The following is a 15,340-nucleotide window of genomic DNA, read 5'->3' as shown; positions in this document are numbered from 1 at the left end:
CCGTTACCCGCTACCCCTTATGGCCACAGCCTTCGAGCTGCTCCAGGAAGCAGTTGTTTTCACTAAGCTTGACCTGCGGAACGCATACCATCTTGTGCGGATCAGACCTGGTGACGAGTGGAAGACCGCTTTCAACACGCCTACTGGTCACTATGAATACTTGGTGATGCCCTTCGGCCTGACCAACGCCCCAGCGGTGTTCCAAGCGCTCATAAACGATGTGCTTAGGGATATGCTTAACATATTTGTGTTCGTTTACTTGGATGACATCCTCATCTTTTCGAGCTCCCTTCAAGAACACACTAATCATGTCAGACAAGTACTCAAACGCCTCCTAGACAGCCATCTGTACGTTAAGCCGGAAAAATGTGAATTCCATTCATCCCGAGTACAATTCATGGGATTTGTAGTGGAACCCGGTCGAGTCCAAATGGACCCTAGGAAGGTAGGGGCGGTAGCGGATTGGCCCACCCCCAAATCCGTTAAGGATGTTCAGCGTTTCCTGGGCTTCACAAACTTTTACCGCAAGTTCATCAAGAACTTCAGTTTGGTGGCAGCTCCTCTCTCAGCTTTAACCAAAGGTGGCAATGCAAGGTTTTTGTGGGGAAGAGAAGCTGAGACGGCCTTCCAAGGACTCAAGCAGCGCGTCCTCTCTGCTCCCATCCTGATACTACCGACTACGGATGAACCATTTGTGGTGGAGATAGACGCATCAGAGGTTGGTGTTGGAGCTGTCCTGTCTCAGAGGGGTGAAGACAAGAAGCTTCATCCGTGCGCTTTCTTCTCACACCGGCTTACCCCGACTGAGAGGAACTACGATGTGGGGGATCGTGAACTCCTAGCGGTTAAGATGGCATTGAAGGAATGGAGACACTGGCTCGAGGGGGCTTCTCACCCGTTTCAAGTGCTTACGGACCACAAAAATCTGGAGTATATCCAGCAGGCGAAGCGATTGAACTCTAGACAAGCTAGATGGTCTCTTTTCTTCAATCGATTCCAGTTTATCCTCACCTATCGGCCCGGGTCGAAGAATCTCAAACCGGATGCCCTGTCCCGAGTCTACGCTCCTGCCATTCGAGATGACACGGACATGCCTGTCCTTCCTGCTGCTAAGATTGTGGCTCCGATCTCGTGGCAAGTTGAGGATACCGTGAGACGTGCTCAAGCTAGCGAACCGGACCCGAAAGGAGGCCCTGCCAATCGGTTGTTTGTCCCCAAGGCAGTGAGGACTCAGGTCCTTCTGTGGGGGCACTCCTCTCGCCTCACCTGTCATCCGGGCGTAGGTCGCACCTTGGAGTTCATCCAGCGTAAGTTCTGGTGGCCTACCATAAGAGAAGACGTTGCCACTTTCGTCAATGCCTGCCCCGTGTGCTGCCAGGGCAAATCTTCTCACCTCCGCCATCAAGGACTCCTTCACCCTTTACCTGTTCCCCACAGACCCTGGTCCCATATCTCATTGGACTTTATTACTGGACTTCCTCCATCCCATGGCAATACTACTATCCTAGTCATAATCGACAGGTTTTCAAAGGCGGCCAGGTTCGTCCCTCTGACTAAGTTACCTTCTGCCAAGGAAACGGCTGAGTTGGTAATTAATCATGTGTTCCGAGTCTTCGGCATTCCTCAAGATGTGGTTTCTGACAGAGGTCCCCAGTTCGCCTCAAGGTTTTGGAAGGCCTTCTGCCAACTCATGGGGGCTTCTGCCAGTCTATCTTCAGGGTACCATCCGGAGTCCAACGGCCAAACAGAGAGGATGAATCAAGAGCTGGAAACCACCCTCCGATGTATGACTCGTGACAACCCGTCCACATGGTCATCCTTTATTGTTTGGGCCGAATACGCGCACAACACCTTGCGCTCCTCCTCCACTGGTATGTCCCCGCACGAGTGTCAGTTTGGCTATGCTCCTCCATTGTTCCCGGACCAGGAGGCAGAAGTCAGAGTGCCTTCAACCTTGAAGTTCGTCAGACGCTGTCGGCTTATGTGGAGGAAGACCCGTCTTAATCTTATGCGTTCCTCACAGAGGTATCAACAACAAGCCAACAGACGTCGCCGTCCCGGGCCTACCCTGCGCCCCGGCCAGAGAGTCTGGCTCTCCACAAGAGACTTACCTCTACGGGTGGAGTCTCGCAAGCTGTCCCAAAAATACATCGGTCCCTTCAAGGTTGCCAGGAGAGTTAACCCAGTTTCTTATCGCCTACACTTACCCAGATCCCTTAAGATTAATCCCACATTTCATGTTTCATTGTTAAAACCTGTTGTTTTTTCTCCCCTTGTCCCGGCAGACAGACCTCCCCCTCCGCCTCGTGTCATTGGAGGCCAGCCGGCTTATACCGTCCACCGGATACTGGATTCCCGCCGGGTGCAGCGGTCCTGGCAGTATCTGGTGGACTGGGAAGGCTACGGTCCTGAGGAGCGCTCCTGGGTTCCTGCCAAAGACATCCTGGACCCTGACCTCATTCGTCAGTTCAGGGTTCTCCACCCTGAGAGAGCTGGTAGGAACGTCAGGAGCCGTTCCTAGGGGGGGGATTCTGTCAGGATTTGGCCAGGGTTGTTCCGGGTTTTGGTCAGTAGATGCCCCCATTGTGCTTTTTGTCCTTATGTTTTTCCCTTGATCCCCATTAATTATTTCCACCTGTGCCTCGTTTCCTCTAATTGTATTTAAACCCTTAGTTTCCCTCAGTTCTGTGCTCTGTGTTTGTATGTTAGCACCCTGCCCTAGTGTTCTGTGTACTCTTGTCGATTCCGGGTGACGCTCTTGTGGTATTCTGTTTTTTTTGTTTATTTTTTGTGAGTTTCTTTTGAGGCCTTTTTGTGCTTTTCCTACCACCTTTTGGATTTGCTATTTTTTGTATTTAAGGATTTTTTCTTTATTAAATACACCGTCTTAAGTACTGCTGTGTCTGCCTCATCTTCTGGGTTCTGCTGACTATTCGTGGCTCAGTTGGTTAAGTGACTGTTTCTCACTCCGGAGACCCAGGTTCGAAACCGGGTCCTGACAGTGTACAAACGTTCTTATGGGTTGAATCCCGCTAACGGGAACGATATGACAACAGCCAGTGAAAGTGCAGGACGCTAAATTCAAACAACAGAAATCTCATAATTAAAATTCCTCAAACATATAGTTAAAAAGTTCCATTACAGTTTGTAGAAACATGTCAATGTAGAATCAACCTTTAGGATGTTTTTATCATAAATCTTTAATAATGTTCCAACCGGAGAATTCCTTTGTCTGTAGAAATGCAATGGAAAGGAAGCTTACTCTCACGTGAACAAGTGTGACAAGCTCATGCCATTCTGGCAGACCTCTGACTCATTCAGCTCCCACCCCCCCCTCCTTCACAGTAGAAGCATCAAACAAGGTTCTAAAGACTGTTGACATCTAGTGGAAGCTGTAGGAAGTGCAATATGACCACGTAGACACTGTATATTTGATTGGCAATGAGTTGAAAAACTACAAGCCTCAGATTTCCCACTTCCTGTTTGGATTTTTTCTCAGGTTTGTGCCTGCCATATGAGTTCTGTTATACTCACATACATCTTCCAAACAGTTTTAGAAACCCCAGAGCGTCCACATCTACTAATAATATGCATATCTTAGCTTCTGGGACTGAGTAGCAGGCAGTTTACTCTGGGCATCTTATTCATCCAAGCTACTCATTACTGCCCCCAGCCATAATGAAGTTAGGGTTCGGTGTGTCCCCCACGGGACGGTTAAGCTAACATAGCATAATATGATTAGCATGAGGTTGGGCAGAAAGCTTAAATTATAACTGCTCTGTCCAATTTACAGTAGCTATTACAGTGAAATAATACCATGCTATTGTTTGAGGAGAGAGCAAAACATTGCACATGCATTGCACACTGACATCTAGTGGCCAAAATCTACATTGCGTCTGGGCTGGAATAATACATTAGGGCCTTTCTCTTGCATTTCAAAGTTGATGGTACAAATATTATCTTTTACCAGATGTCATTTGTTATATTCTCCTACATTAATTTCACATTTCCACAAACTTCAAAGTGTTTCCTTTCAAATGGTATCAAGAATATGCATTTCCTTGCTTCAGGTCCTGAGCTACAGAAGGTTTGATTTGGGTGTGTCATTTTAGGAGAAAGAGCATGACACAATGTCCCAAGAATGTCATCTGGGACAAACTGGGGACTATACTAAACCTCCAGGGGATCATGACAAAATGTCCCAAGAATGTCCTCTGGAACAAACTGGGGACTATACTAAACCTCCAGGGGATCATAACGCAACCTGCCAAGAATGTCCTAGAAATGTCCTCAGGGATATCCCGGGACAAACCGGGAACTAGACAAAACCTCCAGCGTACTATGACACAATGTCCTTAAAACGTCCTCAGGGACGTCTTGGAATTAGACAAAACCTCTAGGTGACCATGACAGAACATCCTTAAAACATCCTTTGGGATGTTCCCGGGAATTAGACAAAACCTCTCGGTGACCATGACAGAACATCCTTAAAACATCCTGTGGGATGTTCCCGGTAATTAGACAAAACCTCCAGGGTACCATGACACAATGCCTTGATAACGTTAGGCGACAATTTCGTGACTTCCTAATGACTAAGCTAACATATGGAATTGTTTTAAGGTGGTCGTACCATCGATCATTAAGCTTTTTGATTTTGAATTTAGGACCCCTTCAGGTATAAAATAAATCAAATATAGAAGTTTTCCTTTTCTGCTAACGCCCATAGAAACGCATTGGATAGAGTAACACATTCATAAAATGGAAAAAGACTGGGAAAAAATAATCAAAAGGAACAAGGTTCTAGGAGATATAAGAAAGCTCAGGATATATTTTAGATTTTTTATATCACATATTTAACACCTTATTTTTGTTGGCACAAAACTACCTCCATACTTCCATTCATGTTATGAGTCACCTTCAGACAAGTCCTGTGAAACTTGGTCATATTAGTTTGTAAAGCCACACAGTTTTCGAGAGAAGGTCTGATTTTTCGGGATGTCTCATGGTCTGAAAAAACATTGCTGTAGCTTGGCCACCTTCCACCACAGATAAGGAAGGCCGACATAGGAGTTAAATGATAGGAGGATGCCTTGGATTGAGACCCAGCCCATGCAAAAAAAAACTACCTCTAATTTAAATGTACAGATTCTTTTATTACATTACTTAGATTGAAGCACGGGTGCATCAATAGACTCTTATTAATGGAATCAATTATTACGCTTAGAGGAAATCATTTTTCTATTAACTGCTCAACATTTTATTTCATTTACCGGGTTTGTTTTGTTTTCCAAAAGATTGAATACCGAAATATCTCAAAAGCTTTTAGGTTAGTCAGTCCCACTAACCCTAATCCTTGAGTGGCATTAACACCATTTAGCTATATGGTAGCATAATAGGTATGTGCATATTACATTTTAATATAAATTGGTAGCTCTTAGTTATAGTGATATAGAAACACATCCGGTAGAATGCATTTATCATCATATGGTGCTCCCTTTGCATCATACCGGCTATAAAACTAAACTAAAACCAAAATATAGTTTTTAGGTGGAATTGTCCTTTAACAAGCAGGCCAGTTTGTTAGAGTGAGGGCTGTTTGTGGCTAATTAGAGCGGCCCTGGGTGTGTGTGTGTGTGTGTGTGTGTGTGTGTGTGTGTGTGTGTGTGTGTGTGTGTGTGTGTGTGTGTGTGTGTGTGTGTGTGTGTGTGTGTGTGTGTGTGTGTGTGTGTGTGTGTGTGTGTGTGTGCGCATGTGTGTCTGTGTGCGGGTGTGGGTGAAAAAACCTACACTCGATCCCTCCGATGTCAACAACTACAGACCAGTATCCCTTCTTTCTTTTCTCTCCAAAACTCTTGAACGTGCCGTCCTTGGCCAGCTCTCCCGCTATCTCTCTCAGAATGACCTTCTTGATCCAAATCAGTCAGGTTTCAAGACTAGTCATTCAACTGAGACTGCTCTTCTCTGTATCACGGAGGCGCTCCGCACTGCTAAAGCTAACTCTCTCTCCTCTGCTCTCATCCTTCTAGACCTATCGGCTGCCTTCGATACTGTGAACCATCAGATCCTCCTCTCCACCCTCTCCGAGTTGGGCATCTCCGGCGCGGCCCACGCTTGGATTGCGTCCTACCTGACAGGTCGCTCCTACCAGGTGGCGTGGCGAGAATCTGTCTCCTCGCCACGCGCTCTCACCACTGGTGTCCCCCAGGGCTCTGTTCTAGGCCCTCTCCTATTCTCGCTATACACCAAGTCACTTGGCTCTGTCATAACCTCACATGGTCTCTCCTATCATTGCTACGCAGACGACACACAATTAATCTTCTCCTTTCCCCCTTCTGATGACCAGGTGGCGAATCGCATCTCTGCATGTCTGGCAGACATATCAGTGTGGATGACGGATCACCACCTCAAGCTGAACCTCGGCAAGACGGAGCTGCTCTTCCTCCCGGGGAAGGACTGCCCGTTCCATGATCTCGCCATCACGGTTGACAACTCCATTGTGTCCTCCTCCCAGAGCGCTAAGAACCTTGGCGTGATCCTGGACAACACCCTGTCGTTCTCAACCAACATCATGGCGGTGGCCCGTTCCTGTAGGTTCATGCTCTACAACATCCGCAGAGTACGACCCTGCCTCACACAGGAAGCGGCGCAGGTCCTAATCCAGGCACTTGTCATCTCCCGTCTGGATTACTGCAACTCGCTGTTGGCTGGGCTCCCTGCCTGTGCCATTAAACCCCTACAACTCATCCAGAACGCCGCAGCCCGTCTGGTGTTCAACCTTCCCAAGTTCTCTCACGTCACCCCGCTCCTCCGCTCTCTCCACTGGCTTCCAGTTGAAGCTCGCATCCGCTACAAGACCATGGTGCTTGCCTACGGAGCTGTGAGGGGAACGGCACCGCAGTACCTCCAGGCTCTGATCAGGCCCTACACCCAAGCAAGGGCACTGCGTTCATCCACCTCTGGCCTGCTCGCCTCCCTACCATTGAGGAAGTACAGTTCCCGCTCAGCCCAGTCAAAACTGTTCGCTGCTCTGGCCCCCAATGGTGGAACAAACTCCCTCACGACGCCAGGACAGCGGAGTCAATCACCACCTTCCGGAGACACCTGAAACCCCACCTCTTCAAGGAATACCTAGGATAGGATAAGTAATCCTTCTCACCACCCCCCTTAATGATTTAGATGCACTATTGTAAAGTGGCTGTTCCACTGGATGTCAGAAGGTGAATTCACCAATTTGTAAGTCGCTCTGGATAAGAGCGTCTGCTAAATGACTTAAATGTAAATGTAAATGTGGGTGCGGGTGCGTGTATGTGTGTGTGTGTGTGTTTGTGTGTGTGTGTGTGTGTGTGTGTGTGTGTGTGTGTGTGTGTGTGTGTGTGTGTGTGTGTGTGTGTGTGTGTGTGTGTGTGTGTGTGTGTGTGTGTGTGTGCGCGTGTGTCTGTGTGCGTGTGTGTGTGTGCGCGTGTGTGTCTGTGTGCGTGTGCGGGTGAGTGTGTGTGTGTGTTTGTGTGTGTGTGCGCGTGTGTGTGCGCGTGTGTGTCTGTGTGCGTGTGCGTGTTTGTGTGTGTGCGCGTGTGTGTCTGTGTGTGTGCGCGTGTGTGTCTGTGTGCGTGTGCGGGTGAGTGTGTGTGTGTGTTTGTGTGTGTGTGCGCGTGTGTGTGCGCGTGTGTGTCTGTGTGTGTGTGTGTTTGTGTGTGCTCCAGGGAACAGGGAAGGTAGAGTACAGCAGGTCATTCCTCTCCTACAGCTGCCCTGCCTGTTGGGTTCTGTTCTGTCCTTACTGTACTGTCCCCTATCCTTTCCCCAGCACTACAACCCACTATGAGCAGGCCTCTTGACATGCTTCTGACAAATGGAATGGTCGTATCATCAAAAGGGATGGTCATGCAATCATATGGAATGTTCATGCAATACAATGGTCATAAGCTCAAATGGAATGGCCATATGATGAAATGGAATGGTAATAGTGTGAAATGGAATGGTCATAAGCTCAAATGGAATGGCCATATGATGAAATGGAATGGTAATAGTGTGAAATGGAATGGTCATAAGCTCAAATGGAATGGTCAAAATATCAAATGGAATGGCCATATGAGGAAATGGAATGGCCATATGAGGAAATGGAATGGTCATATGAGGAAATGGAATGGTCATATAATGAAATGGAATGGTCATATGAGGAAATGGAATGGTCATATGATGAAATGGAATGGTCATATGAGGAAATGGAATGGTCATATGATGAAATGGAATGGTAAAATGAGGAAATGGAATGGCCATATGAGGACATGGAATGGCTATATGAGGAAATGGAATAGTCATATGAGGAAATGGAATGGCCATATGAGGAAATGGAATGGTCATATGAGGAAATGGAATGGTCATATGAGGAAATGTAATGGTCATGTGATGAAATGGAATGGCCATATGATGAAATGGAATGGTCATATGAGGAAATGGACTGGTCTTGTGAGGAAATGGAATGGTCATATAATGAAATGGAATGGTCATGTGATGAAATGGAATGGCCATATGATGAAATGGAATGGTCATATGAGGAAATGGACTGGTCTTGTGAGGAAATGGAATGGTCATATGAGGAAATGGAATGGCCATATGATGAAATGGAATGGTCATATGAGGAAATGGAATGGTCATATGATGAAATGGAATGGTAAAATGAGGAAATGGAATGGCCATATGAGGACATGGAATGGCTATATGAGGAAATGGAATAGTCATATGAGGAAATGGAATGGCCATATGAGGAAATGGAATGGTCATATGAGGAAATGGAATGGTCATATGAGGAAATGTAATGGTCATGTGATGAAATGGAATGGCCATATGATGAAATGGAATGGTCATATGAGGAAATGGACTGGTCTTGTGAGGAAATGGAATGGTCATATAATGAAATGGAATGGTCATGTGATGAAATGGAATGGCCATATGATGAAATGGAATGGTCATATGAGGAAATGGACTGGTCTTGTGAGGAAATGGAATGGTCATATGAGGAAATGGAATGGCCATATGAGGAAATAGAATGGTCATACAATGAAATATTGATACCATACAGCAACAGCGAATGTCGATACATTGTATTGACCCCCTCATTTTTGATGTCCTTCAGCTAATTATCTCCCTTTCACTTACTGCAGGAGTGAATCGCAGCATTAGAAGAAGTGGAATATTTTTTTGAAAATGATGATAACAACATAGCAATGAATGCTATATATATTTTTTATATTATTTAGGCAAATGGACACCTGTATGTAAAGTGGAGTTGGAGTATATTGATGAGCGGAGTACACATCATTTGGCTGATACACAGAGTGGATAATATTTGTGTTTATCTCCCACTCCAATTTCACTCCACTGTCACTCAGCCATGAGTTCTGCTCTGCGCAGCATTTCTTGTTTCCTTCATCAATATTATTTTAATTACACCTATTATGCTGTGTTGATCTAACTCACTGCCAGTGATGTGCAAAGATGTTGAGTCCACCAATATATTGGTAACTGACAGCCTGTGTAATTGCAAGACAAAATGAATTTGCGCTTGGTGACATTTTGATTTCAACAAGGCTATTGTTAAAAAAAATGATAGGCAGTCTATGTTTGTAACAGTGCTAAAGTCAACAGCTACCTGGCTGGCTTGTTCCTCCTGATTGAGTTAGAGTTAGCATGTTGTTTAATAGCCTGTACCGAGGGTTCCCAAGCCTCTCCTTGGGGACTGGATAGAGAGTCCGTTGTGATGAGGAGACTCAGCAGTGATGTACAGTAGAGCTGGATAGAGAATCCGTTGTGATGAGGAGACTCAGCAGTGATGTACAGTAGAGCTGGATAGAGAATCTGTTGTGATGAGGAGACTCAGCAGTGATGTACATTGGGGCTGGATAGAGAGTCTGTTGTGAGGAGGAGTAGTTAACTGTGGTGTAAAGTACTTAAATAAAACTACTTTAAAGGACTACTTAAGGCTGAGGCGAGGGAGCCCAAAGAACCGGCCGAGGTATGGGAGCCTGACGAGCCGGCTGAGGTATGGGAGCCTGACGAGCCGGCTGAGGTATGGGAGCCTGACGAGCCGGCTGAGGTATGGGAGCTTGACGAGCCGCCTGAGGTATGGGAGCCTGATGAGCCGGCTGAGGTATGGGAGCCTGATGAGCCGGCTGAGGTATGGGAGCCTGATGAGCCGGCTGAGGTATGGGAGCCTGATGAGCCGGCTGAGGTATGGGAGCCTGACGAGCAGGCTGAGGTATGGGAGCCTGACAAGCAGGCTGAGGTATGGGAGCCTGACGAGCCGCCTGAGGTATGGGAGCCTGACGAGCAGGCTGAGGTATGGGAGCCTGACGAGCCGCCTGAGTTATGGGAGCCTGACGAGCAGGCTGAGACGCGGGAGCCTGACGAGCCGGCTGAGGTATGGGAGCCTGACGAGCCGGCTGAGGTATGGGAGCCTGACGAGCCGGCTGAGGTATGGGAGCCTGACGAGCCGGCTGAGGTATGGGAGCCTGACGAGCCGGCTGAGACGCGGGAGCCTGACGAGCCGGCTGAGGTATGGGAGCCTGACGAGCCGGCTGAGGTATGGGAGCCTGACGAGCCGGCTGAGGTATGGGAGCCTGACGAGCCGGCTGAGATATGGGAGCCTGACGAGCAGGCTGAGGCATGGGAGCCTGACGAGCCGGCTGAGGCATGTTGTAGGAGCCTGCAGTGCCAACCGAGGCTTGTTAGCCTCTCGAGCCAGCTGAGGCATACCGATTGCTTTTGAAGCGGCACCTGGACCCAACATCACCAACAGAAATTTTAAAAAACTCCCTGATGCTTCCAAATGTGGTGTCTACATTCTGTAACTGTTCCGTAACTACAGACACTGGGAGACGGGAAGCAAGTACAGGATGAGGATTTAACAATAAATAGACAAGGGACTGAACAAGAACAGCGTCTGGACAAGAGAAACAAAACAACAGCAATGCAGACACGGGAAAATGAAATTGAGGAAGTGACAGACATAGGGCAGGCAATCAATGATGTGACTCTTATTATCAAGAGAACATCTCTGGTAATCCTTAACGGCTCTGGTCTGGCGGACTCACTAAACACAAATCATTTTTTAGTAATTGTTGTGCTGGAGTGTGCCCCTGGCTAGCCGTAAAAATAAAGAATATGCCCCTGGCTATCGATAGTAAATCTGGTTAGATTAATATAAGGCATTTTAAATTATTTATAATCTTCATTTTAATTTTGATACATAATATATTTTAGCAATTACAATACCTTTTGATACTTACGTATATTTAAACCAAATACTTTTAGACTTTTACTTAAGTAGTATTTTACTAGGTGACTTTCACTTTTACTTGAGTCATTTTCTATTAAGGTACAGTATATTTACTTTTGATATTTGGGTACTTTTTCCATCACTGGTTGTTAATACAGGGACATCAATTTAGATTGACACACATGTTATTTCAATCGTATTTACCTCCACAGAAAGTATATGCACCAAGCACTTTGAGGGAGATCAATGGAAATACCATACATGACCAACAGGATATGGACAGCTGCGGATTGAACATGTCATTCCAAAATCATGGGCATTAATATGGATTTGTTCCCCCCTTTGCTGCTATAACAGCTTCCACTCTTCTGGGAAGGCTTTCCACTAGATGTTGGAACATTGCTGCTATAACAGCCTCCACTCTTCTGGGAAGGCTTTCCACTAGATGTTGGAACATTGCTGCAATAACAGCCTCCACTCTACTGAGGAAGGCTTTCCACTAGATGTTGGAACATTGCTGCTATAACAGCCTCCACTCTACTGAGAAGGCTTTCCACTAGATGTTGGAACATTGCTGCTATAACAGCCTCTACTCTTCTGGGAAGGCTTTCCACTAGATGTTGGAACATTGCTGCTATAACAGCCTCCACTCTACGGGGAAGGCTTTCCACTAGATGTTGGAACATTGCTGCTATAACAGCCTCCACTCTACTGGGAAGGCTTTCCACTAGATGTTGGAACATTGCTGCTATAACAGCCTCTACTCTACTGGGAAGGCTTTCCACTAGATGTTGGAACATTGCTGCTATAACAGCCTCCACTCTACTGGGAAGGCTTTCCACTAATGTTGGAACATTGCTGCTATAACAGCCTCCACTCTACTGGGAAGGCTTTCCACTAATGTTGGAACATTGCTGCTATAACAGCCTCTACTCTTCTGAGAAGGCTTTCCACTAATGTTGGAACATTGCTGCTATAACAGCTTCTACTCTTCTGGGAAGGCTTTCCACTAATGTTGGAACATTGCTGCTATAACAGCCTCCACTCTACTGGGAAGGCTTTCCACTAATGTTGGAACATTGCTGCTATAACAGCCTCTACTCTTCTGGGAAGGCTTTCCACTAGATGTTGGAACATTGCTGCTATAACAGCTTCTACTCTACTGGGAAGGCTTTCCACTAGATGTGGGAACATTGCTGCTATAACAGCCTCTACTCTTCTGGGAAGGCTTTCCACTAGATGTTGGAACATTGCTGCTATAACAGCCTCTACTCTACTAAGGAAGGCTTTCCACTAGATGTTGGAATAATTGCTGCTATAACAGCCTCCACTCTACTGGGAAGGCTTTCCACTAGATGTTGGAACATTGCTGCTATAACAGCCTCCACTCTACTGGGAAGGCTTTCCACTAGATGTTGGAACATTGCTGCTATAACAGCCTCTACTCTTCTGGGAAGGCTTTCCACTAGATGTTGGACCATTGCTGCTATAACAGCCTCTACTCTACTGGGAAGGCTATCCACTAGATGTTGGAACATTGCTGCTATAACAGCCTCCACTCTGTTGGGAAGGCTTTCCACTAGATGTTGGAACATTGCTGCTATAACAGCCTCTACTCTTCTGGGAAGGCTTTCCACTAGATGTTGGAACATTGCTGCTATAACAGCCTCTACTCTACTGGGAAGGCTTTCCACTAGATGTTGGAACATTGCTGCTATAACAGCCTCCACTCTACTGGGAAGGCTTTCCACTAGATGTTGGAACATTGCTGCTATAACAGCCTCTACTCTTCCGGGAAGGCTTTCCACTAGATGTTGGAACATTGCTGCTATAACAGCCTCCACTCTACTGGGAATGCTTTCCACTAGATGTTGGAACATTGCTGCTATAACAGCCTCCACTCTACTGGGAAGGCTTTCCACTAGATGTTGGAACATTGCTGCTATAACAGCCTCCACTCTACTGAGAAGGCTTTCCACTAGATGTTGGAACATTGCTGCTATAACAGCCTCCACTCTACTGGGAAGGCTTTCCACTAGATGTTGGAACATTGCTGCTATAACAGCCTCCACTCTACTGGGAAGGCTTTCCACTAGATGTTGGAACATTGCTGCTATAACAGCCTCTACTCTACTGGGAAGGCTTTCCACTAGATGTTGGAACATTGCTGCTATAACAGCCTCTCCTCTTCTGGGAAGGCTTTCCACTAGATGTTGGAACATTGCTGCTATAACAGCCTCCACTCTACTGGGAAGGCTTTCCACTAATGTTGGAACATTGCTGCTATAACAGCCTCTACTCTACTGGGAAGGCTTTCCACTAATGTTGGAACATTGCTGCTATAACAGCCTCTACTCTACTGGGAAGGCTTTCCACTAGATGTTGGAACATTGCTGCAGGGACTTGCTTCCATTCAGCCACAAAAAGCATGAGTGAGGTCAGGCACTAACGTTAAGAAAAATATATATTTTGATTTGTTTAACAATTGTTTGCTTCCTACATGATTCCACATGTGTTATTTCAATGTGGTAATGTCTTCACTATTATTCTACAATGTAGAAAATAGTACAGATTTTTACAAAAAATGAAATTTAATTTATTTTTTTATTTTTTGTACCTTAATTTTACTAGGCAAGTCAGTTTAGAAAAATATCTTATTTTCAATAACAGCCGAGGAACAGTGGGTGAACTGTTTGTTCAGGGGCAGAATGACAGATTTGTACCTTGTCAGCTCGTGGATTTGAACTTGCAACCATTCGGTTACAAGTCCAATGCTCTAACCACTAGGCCACCCTGCCGCTCTTTAGTAGGTGTGTCCAAACTTTACACTGCTACTGTATATTTCTTAATTAGCAAATACAATAAATCAATCTAATCTGCATGTTAACCATCCTTCTCCTCACGCTCTGACTCCACTTGTTTGACATGTGAAAGGTTGCAAGTCGATGGCTGTTTCTGAAAAGGGCACTGCTGCGACTCGCTGTTTATTATCTTATTATCTATAGTCACTTCACCCCCACCTACATGTAAAAATGACCTCAACAAACCTGTACCCCGCACACTGACTCTGTACCAGTGCCCCCTGTATATAGCCTCCACACTGACTCGGTACCGGTGCCCCCTGTATATACCCTCCACACTGACTCTGTACCGGTGCCCCCTGTATATAACCTCCACACTGACTCGGTACCGGTGCCCCCTGTATATAGCCTCCACATTGACTCTGTACCAGTGCCCCCTGTATATAACCTCCACACTGACTCGGTACCGGTGCCCCCTGTATATAGCCTCCACATTGACTCTGTACCAGTGCCCCCTGGATATAGCCTCCACACTGACTCTGTACCAGTACCCCCTGGATATAGCCTCCACATTGACTCTGTACCATTACCCCCTGTATATAGCCTCCACATTGACTCTGTACCAGTGCCCCCTGGATATAGCCTCCACACTGACTCGGTACCAGTGCCCCCTGTATATAGCCTCCACACTGACTCTGTACCAGTGCCCCCTGGATATAGCCTCCACACTGACTCTGTACCAGTACCCCCTGGATATAGCCTCCACACTGACTCCGTACCGGTGCCCCCTGTATATAGCCTCCACACTGACTCTGTACCAGTACCCCCTGGATATAGCCTCCACACTGACTCGGTACCAGTGCCCCCTGTATATAGCCTCCACACTGACTCCGTACCGGTGCCCCCTGTATATAGCCTCCACACTGACTCTGTACCAGTGCCCCCTGGATATAGCCTCCACACTGACTCTGTACCAGTGCCCCCTGGATATAGCCTCCACACTGACTCGGTACCAGTACCCCCTGGATATAGCCTCCACACTGACTCGGTACCAGTGGCCCCTGTATATAGCCTCCACACTGACTCCGTACCGGTGCCCCCTGTATATAGCCTCCACACTGACTCTGTACCAGTGCCCCCTGTATATAGCCTCCACACTGACTCTGTACCAGTGCCCCCTGGATATAGCCTCCACACTGACTCTGTACCAGTGCCCCCTGGATATAGCCTCCACACTGACTCGGTACCGGTGCCCCCTGGATAT

The sequence above is a fragment of the Oncorhynchus masou genome, chromosome 6, assembly GCF_036934945.1.
Source record: "Oncorhynchus masou masou isolate Uvic2021 chromosome 6, UVic_Omas_1.1, whole genome shotgun sequence".
Lineage (NCBI taxonomy): Eukaryota > Metazoa > Chordata > Actinopteri > Salmoniformes > Salmonidae > Oncorhynchus > Oncorhynchus masou.
Note: the sequence above shows the minus strand (reverse complement) of the source record.